This window comes from Etheostoma cragini, chromosome 14 (assembly GCF_013103735.1).
Source record: "Etheostoma cragini isolate CJK2018 chromosome 14, CSU_Ecrag_1.0, whole genome shotgun sequence".
NCBI classification, from domain to species: Eukaryota; Metazoa; Chordata; class Actinopteri; order Perciformes; family Percidae; genus Etheostoma; species Etheostoma cragini.
In genome coordinates this window covers 21,801,607-21,809,898 of record NC_048420.1, presented here as the reverse complement: position 1 = coordinate 21,809,898, position 8,292 = coordinate 21,801,607, and the positions used below count along the sequence as shown (strand labels likewise).

Here is an 8,292-nt window from a genome sequence, read left to right as displayed (position 1 = left end):
ATGTGATTGGCTGCTTAGAAATTAAGTGTTAACGAGCAGTTGGACAGGTGTACCTAATAAAGTGGCCGGTGAGTATGTTGCTCACCAAGGTGAGGCTCTAACAAAGGTGTGTTTTTGTTGGATTAGCTTTTGTCTTTTGATTTATTATGGAATAAGTCAGTAATTTTTCAGTTTTATTTTTTAAACCAATGCAATGCACCCATTGCCGGAGTAATTGGTTCATAAATAATGTATGTACAGGTGTTAATAAATAGATAGATCTGTTCAATAGTTCTTTGACTAAATTGTTAACGTTGTTTTTTGTTCAACAGAGAAGCCAACTGACATGACGTTTTACATCGCTGCTGCAGTGGCTGCCTCTGCTGTTCTTACTGTCGTCCTCGCCGCTAGATTCTGTTTTTACAAAAAGAAAAGTGAGTTACTATAGAACTACAAGATTTTCTCTTGTTTACTTTAAGTTAAAACAAACTATTGTAAAGCAACCAACAGAGACTGTAGCAAGATGATGATGATGATGATGAATGTAATAGGCGAAGAGTAGAAGGGTACAATATAGGTATTTAACATTAGTAGGAGAATAATTAATATAGGAGATCAAAATCAGTGGGAAAAGTAGAATATTCATTATCATTTATGTTAAAGCTTTAGTGCGTAACCTTTTGATTTTAATGAACGTTTGTTACATTCAAGCCGTCGCCAAATGAGTTACTCCAAAGCTAATGAAGACTATCAGCTCCACACAACTCTCTCTGGATTTCTCAGTCTGACTATGTTCAGAAGATTGTGGCGTCCACCACGCAAAAACTCGAGTGAAGATAATAACCTCTTCTGAAGAGTCCATGTTCTTTTAATCCACCGTGTCTTCCTTGGCTACTAGCAACTGCGTGGAGGGGGGGGGGGGGGGGGGGGGGGGGGGGGGGGGGGGGGGGGGGGGGGGGGGGGGGGGGGGGGGGGGGGGGGGGGGGGGTGTGTGCGTGATTAAGGAGGCCTTGTATCATGTGGATGCGACAGTGTTGTTGTCAATACTCAGAATTCCTCATGGGGGGGACGACAGAAACTATGCACTACAGCTTTAATTTCCAACTGTGACAACTGAAATGATTTGTCGTCTCTTCTTGTTTCAGCCCAACTCCCTCCACAATGTGAGTAGAACTTGTTTTTATTCTATTGTCTCTGGTCTGATGTGCTGTTACCAGGATGTGTTACTGCTAAACAGACTTGAGTAAAGACATGGAGATTATAAATTAGTAAATTATTTACTCACTCAGGGATTTCTCCGCTAACAGACCACAAAACAATGACTGTTTGACATCACCTGGAAACTAAACAACATGTAGTACTAGAAATAATGGGATATTTATGTGAATGCAATAGCAGATTCAGTTTTGTTGTGTGGATTATGGATATGACGGAAGTTAAACTTCACTATCCTTTCTTCAAATAGAGAGAATTGGCTAAATATAAATGACCAATAAAATGAAATAAAGACTGAAAGGGGAAGTTTAAGTTTCATTTTATTTCATTCATATATCACCTTAAAAGCAAACAAGTTTGCACCAAAGTGCTTCACAAAGACAAACATATGTGTAGAAGCATGTATAAAAAGCTCTCTGGTTGGGGGCTGCTGGTTGCACATGTCCCATTCAGGTTGTGGAGTCAGCTCATTGATCCTGACAGATGGCGCATGTGTCTTGGTTCTGGATAAAACATCAGATGCTAAACCTGTTTCAGAGGCTGGAAGTACTGAACACCTTTTGGTGGATGTGCAGAGTTAATGTGAACGACCAGCCTCTGGACAGGCTGCATCCTCCTCTGTTTCTGAAAGGCAGCTCAGTAACGGTCTGTTCTTCCTTACAGCTCCTGTCAACATCTCTATGAGCTCTCTGTCAAGGTACATAAACGTCTGATTTACAAAGCCCTCCTGCACACTGCGTTACTTCAAATGGGACGGTAAGCAGTGAATGCTGTGACGTGGACTATGATCAGCTCCAGTTAAACACCTGAGATTATACGCTTCCTACAACAAACCTTTATATTAAAGCTACATTGTGTGAGAATTTCTCACCATCTTGTGCTGAAATTGTATATGACGACCTACTAAATATTACTCACTAGCCCCTCCCCTTCCAAGTGCATTTTAACTTTACGGGGGCCATATTCCCAGAAGTATGACTTCGACAGTGAGTGATCCTTCCAGTGTAAAACTAGTTTTACTTTCTTGTGGTACCACATCAGCTATCAGGTTCCCATACATATGCTACCTAATGTTAGTAAAGTATCAGTTTTATTGTTGTTCTGTATATATTGTACGAGATTAATAGTGTAAGGCAATGTTTACAGCGTAGCAGACAAGCAATGGAGGTTTGTGTGTTTAATATCTCTCTCTCAAGCAGTATGAACAATGTCAATGAAATCCAAATGATTAGTTCTAGCTGTAGCTGGTCTGTGTTACATGACGTGAGTTGTCTGCCAGGGAAATGACAACACATGATTACATTTATCTTACAGGGTAGGCTAGACAATCCGTTTTTATCTTTGACCCGAGGAAAAGTATCCTAGACGTCGATCTAGCGTTATGTACAACCATGCTATAGTTAGCCAAGCAAGAGGCAACTATAAAACAGATTTACACAAATAGGCAGAATTACAGTGGTGCTCATAAGTTTACATACCCATGCTTAAATTGACTAAAAAGAAGAATAAAAAAATCATCTTTTGTAAATAGATCTTAATGCCTTAATTATATATAAAAAAAAAGAAAAAAGCCAACTTTTTAAGGACATCAATTTTCTTTGTGGATGAATAATGTATTGTAAATAAATGTTCTTCCTTAAATTATCCTAGACGTCGATCTAGCGTTATGTACAACCATGCTATAGTTAGCCAAGCAAGTAGCAACTATAAAACCTATTTACACAAATAGGCAGAATTACCATTAGAGAAGAAAGAAGGAAACTTTGGTGTCTCTTTTAAAATCCTTGCCCCTGTATGAATTCTTTCCATCTTGGAAAAGCCAATCCATTGTTAACGTTGGACTTGTTGCTTTGCGTGTCACATTGTCGTTTTAATTCTTTTTTTTAAATTCCTTAGCGATTCCGTTACACGTCCTAGAGAAATGGCGTGATCCTCCATAACAGGCTTTCAAACCTGCCGGCAGATTACTTGTACTCGTGAGTAATCTCCTCCTCCTCCCTGGCCTTTGTCACAGTGCCACTGAGTGTAAAAGCGTCAAATGCGGAGGTATGTCCCTCTTTGGCTAATGTATTTTAAAGATGGAGACGCAACATGGCGGCCTTCATTCGAGCGACTCACTCGTATGTATTCTGAATGATTCTGAATGGTAGATTCTACACTTACGAGAATACTTTGATTGGTTGAAGTAATTACACATGAATGAGCACATATTTGTGAAAGAACAAAAGGGTTTTTGCTAAGAATCAATTCAAAAAGTTACACAATGGAGCTTTAAAGCCCCTAAAAACTTGCTTTCAAAAACTATAACATGAAATAGCCATAAAGCAAAAAGAAACAACAAAAAAGAAAAATACTTTAATTTTCTTCATTAGACAAAATATTGAGTTTGTTGCTATGTGGAATTGAACATCTTAATGGTGAAAGATATGTTTGTGTGTGATTAATATCCTTTCTGTATTATAGGTTTGTATACTCAAACATTCAGTTGATATACTATATAACTATATATACCTCTATTTGTACTCTATCTAGATATGCGTATGGTTTGGGTCTTATAGATAAACTACTGTAACATTTATGGAACCATCCCAATGTAGTAGGGGTAAATAAAATGTCCTCTCTGGTGTTTGAAAACTTGACATCAACATCCTGATTATTTAGCTTAATTACAAGAAAAATGTTGTTTAAATATTCTGATTATATGTTTATTTTAAAGAGTGATTTTGGTCTTTAAGAATCTCAGCCAACATCAGATGCTAAACCTGTTTCAGAGGCTGGAAGTACTGAACACCTTTTGGTGGATGTGCAGAGTTAATGTGAACGACCAGCCTCTGGACAGGCTGCATCCTCCTCTGTTTCTGAAAGGCAGCTCAGTAACGGTCTGTTCTTCCTTACAGCTCCTGACAACCGCTCTGAGCTCTCTGAGAGACTCAATCCAGAGACCTGATTAACACACACATCCTCCACTGGTACAGCAGTCAAATATTCACATCTCCAGTTAGACAATACCTGAAAAAATAAGTTTCTACAACAAACCTTTCTATTAAAGCCCCTAAAGGACTTGCTTTCAAATGTTGAGTATAACTCTAACATGAGAGAGTCATGAAGCAAAAAGCGACAAAAGATTTTTTTTTTTAAATTTTTTATTAGGACTTGACAAAATGTTGAGTTTGTCGCTATGTGGAATTTAACATCTTAATGGTGAAAGATATGTTTGTGTGTGATTAATATCCTTTTCTGTGTTATAGGTTTGTATACTCGAATATTCCGTTCATATACTCACTATATAACTATATAACTCTATTTGTACTCTATCTAGATATGCTAGATATATGATTATAGATAAACTACCTTAACATTTATGGAACCATCCTAATGTAGTAGTGATAAATAAAATGTCCTCTCTGGTGTTGGACAACTTGACACCAACATCCTGATTATTTAGCTTAATTACAAGACAAATGTTGTGTAAATATTCAGATTATATATTTATTTTAAAGTGTGGTTTTGGTCTTTAAGAATCTCAGCCAACACTCAGCACGTCAGATATGTTTGATATTCTCATAGTTTGAATTTTATTTTTGTATCATTGATGTGAAATTAAATGACTCTTACATTAAAAATGCATCATTCAGTTTTTTTCTGTTGTCTGAGTAAGAAAGTGTAAAAACGTCTGACTCAGATTTATGAGATTTTAAACTTTATTAGTCAAACGTAGAAGTCAGAAGATGTTTTCTGGACTTTGTTTCTGAAGCGTCTGATCTTTCAGTTCACTAAACCTTTGTTCCAACCCAGGTCTCTGTAGGGGAAAGGAAGCAGCACAGAGGCCGTTAGAGTCTGGCAGGACACTTATTTATTACAGGAGCAAGAACTAAATGAAAGGGAACTCATGACTAGCTTCATGTTGTGTTACATGATACAATGTGTTTTGGACTTTAGCAGCAGACAAGCACAAGCAGAGAGCTTTAGTGGAAGCAGGCAGGAACAGGTAACAGAGACTCAGATGAAACCAGAACATGTCTAAAATCCCTTTTGGCCAGAGTGCAGTCCTTGTTCACCAGTAAGGAGTCATTCACAGGGGAACACACCTCATACTGCTCACAGGCAGTATGAGCGCGGTGCTCACAGGCGCATTAATAAAAAAGAAATAGTGAAATATGTTGGCATTTAAGAACCAAAGGAAATGGACAGCGGCCAACACCAACACACGCACACCCACACACACACACCTATTATGCCATTAACTCAATAATAAAGCTATCTTTCAACTCAGGACAGCACCACTTTTAACTTAACGCTCCACTTAGCTCCAACTACAATGTTCAATTTTAAATGAATGTAGCGTTCTGGCATACGTGGGTGCTCACTGTTTTCAGTAGTATGCTGCAGGTGAAACGTTTACATTTCATAAACCAGGAAACAACTTTGGAATGAAGATGAGTTGAGCTTTCCAGCTCTACTTCTTTATTTAAGAACAAGATGTATTTATTTATCTGGCTCCTCTTGTTTTATAATTAATCTCCAGGTAAAATGCCTTTGTCAGTTCCTGTAGAGTAGGACTGCTGGTTCAAGTCCCCCTTTCGGAGTTTGGACTGGTAGCTGGACATAACAAAATGATTAAAACTTAAATCTTTTAGATAGTTATGTGTGAGTATGAAGGAACACTGCAATCCAGATCTTCCATTTGAGTTGGTTTGAGGAGTGAGTGTCTTTCCTTCTGTCGCCACTAGAGAGCAACAGACCTCTGAGCTGAGTCCGCTGTGAGAGAAGTGAGCAGAGAAACCAGCTGCTAGAACATGAGCACCAGCTCCAGCATGTCAATGGGTTTCTCACGTTCATTTTTCAAATACAACAACACTGTTTTTTCGGCAATCTTTACAACTTTTGAGTAAATGTGTTTCTCTTATGCTATTGACATTACGATTTCGAACAATTTAAGATAAACTCTAATGGTTACAGATCTGGGAAAGTAAAGAGTGTAAATTATTAAATGATTTAAAATAAGTCATTAAAAAAAACATATAACTTATTAATGAATTCAATTAAAAAAATTAACTATTTGGTGTATTTAGTTGGTCGGTCGAGGTTTGTCCCAGGGACCTTTCTTAACGTCTTGGGAAAGGTCCCTGGGACCGAAAATGCAGAGGTGGAGAGAATGAGCGGGAATCTTCTTTCTTTTTGAAATGGATCTTTGGGGATTACATTCCCTGCACCACAAAGGAGACAAAGCACGTGCTGTGTGCATGTTACTCATCTTGTACAGATTTTATTTTGCAAACATTACTTAAGCAGGAGTTGACGGACATCACACTCAAAATGGTGTTTGTCCCATTCTTCCTGTCTGTCCCTCCCTCCTTCACGGTGGTCTACCTATCCACCAGATGACCTCTGACTTTACTCCCATCCCAGTCTCCTTACTCCCACATCCAGCCACTCGCTTCTGTCCTGCAACAACCCCGTTCCCTCCAGTCACCTGAACTTTCTCGCCCCCTTTCCTGCTCACCTGTTCCCACTTTCCTCTTCAGCCCTGAGGAGATTTAGCTCTCTTTTCTGCTCAATCTTGACCATCAATCTTTGTTGTTTCTTGCTATTGCTTTCAAGCCTCTGTTACCTGGAGTCTGCTGCCTGCCTGCTCCCCTCCCTGTCCATTCCTGCTACGTCAGGACTACCTCTGTTTGGACTGGCTAGTATGTATGTACACCATAACAATCAATCCCTGCATGAAAATATAATTTTCTTTAACATTAATATGAGTTCCCCCAGCCTGCCTATGGTTCCCCAGTGGCTAGAAATGGTGATAGGTGTAAACTGAACCCTGGGTATCCTGCTCTGCCTTTGAGAAAATGAAAGCTCAGATGGGCCGATCTGGATTCTTGCACCTTATGAGGTCATAATGGGCAAGGTTACTTTCCCTTTCTCTGCTTTGGCCCACCCATGAGAGAGAGGCATCATTAATTTCAAACGCGCAAAGTGGCAGTTGGTCAAGGCCACACCCCCACCCTCAACATTGCCCCCACCCTCTCCTCCTCAAAAGCTACAGACTCAGAAATGGCACATACTAAGGAAAGCTCATTGTGGGACTGGCTTTAGTTGCTGTAATTGTGAATCAAGGCTGAATTTTGGGACAGAGACTTCAGATACAGTATTAGGGTACCACTAAGATCTATATAAAAGAGACTTCAGATACAGTGTTAGGGTACCACTAAGATCTATATAAAAGAGACTTCAGATACAGAGTTAGGGGACCACTAAGGTCTATATAAAAGCATCCAAAAAGCACCATGTCATTAGACCTTTAAGTCGGTCCCATTGGTGTTTCAAATTCTCATCTTAATTGTTAACAGTTGCACTCTGCTTGTCATCTATATGGCATTAAGATAATTAGTTCATCATGGTGAGACTGTATCTGTGGGGGTTCTCTATTTTTCAGAGAAGACACAGAGGTTCCCAACCTCTTCATTTGAACTGGCTGCTCTCTGGTCTTTTAGTCTTTGTAACCTGTGTCTGCTTTAGAGTCCTGCTGCCTCTGAAGAACTGTTCAAGTAGATGAAAAGTTAGACATTCATTCTGGTTTTGAGGCATTATTTTTTTTTCCACTATATTTATTCTTAAAAGAGAAACCATATACAAAAAATGGAGACCTAGCCTGGACCGCAGCATCTGAATGTCCTGTTGTTGTTTTTTTAAGTTTTTTAGCAAAACGTTTTTACTATAGGTCTGGCTCTAAAGCAAAGTGCTGGCCAAATACTAAAAAGCAAATGTTTTATCCATTTCATGCTTTGAAAAGCCACATCTTCACTGGGATGACAGATGCCACACGCACTCCCAGACAGACAGACAGAAATTTGAATCAATCAATATCCTTGTCATTGAGTAAAGTCTACTTCAAGTTCACACGTTCTCTGAGGCGTCTGCAGCCGGCTGCTCATTTTGTCCAGGGGAACTCCGCTGACCCCTGAGCCACTGCCAGGGATTGTCCTGATGCAAATCAGGGGGGGAACCAATTCATTGTTGCACAATTCGATTAGACATCTGCATATTGAGCATCTGCACCCTATGAAAATCTGCCAATACCTACTCTCCTTCCCCCCTGAAGCG

The 8,292-nt window shown here is 39.4% G+C and overlaps 1 pseudogene; it reads left to right on the top strand.

Annotated features, from left to right (window-relative positions):
• The window catches only part of LOC117957032, a 46,165-nt pseudogene extending 41,908 nt beyond the window's left edge, over window positions 1-4,257 (top strand).
• The last annotated feature ends 4,035 nt before the right edge of the window (window positions 4,258-8,292 follow it).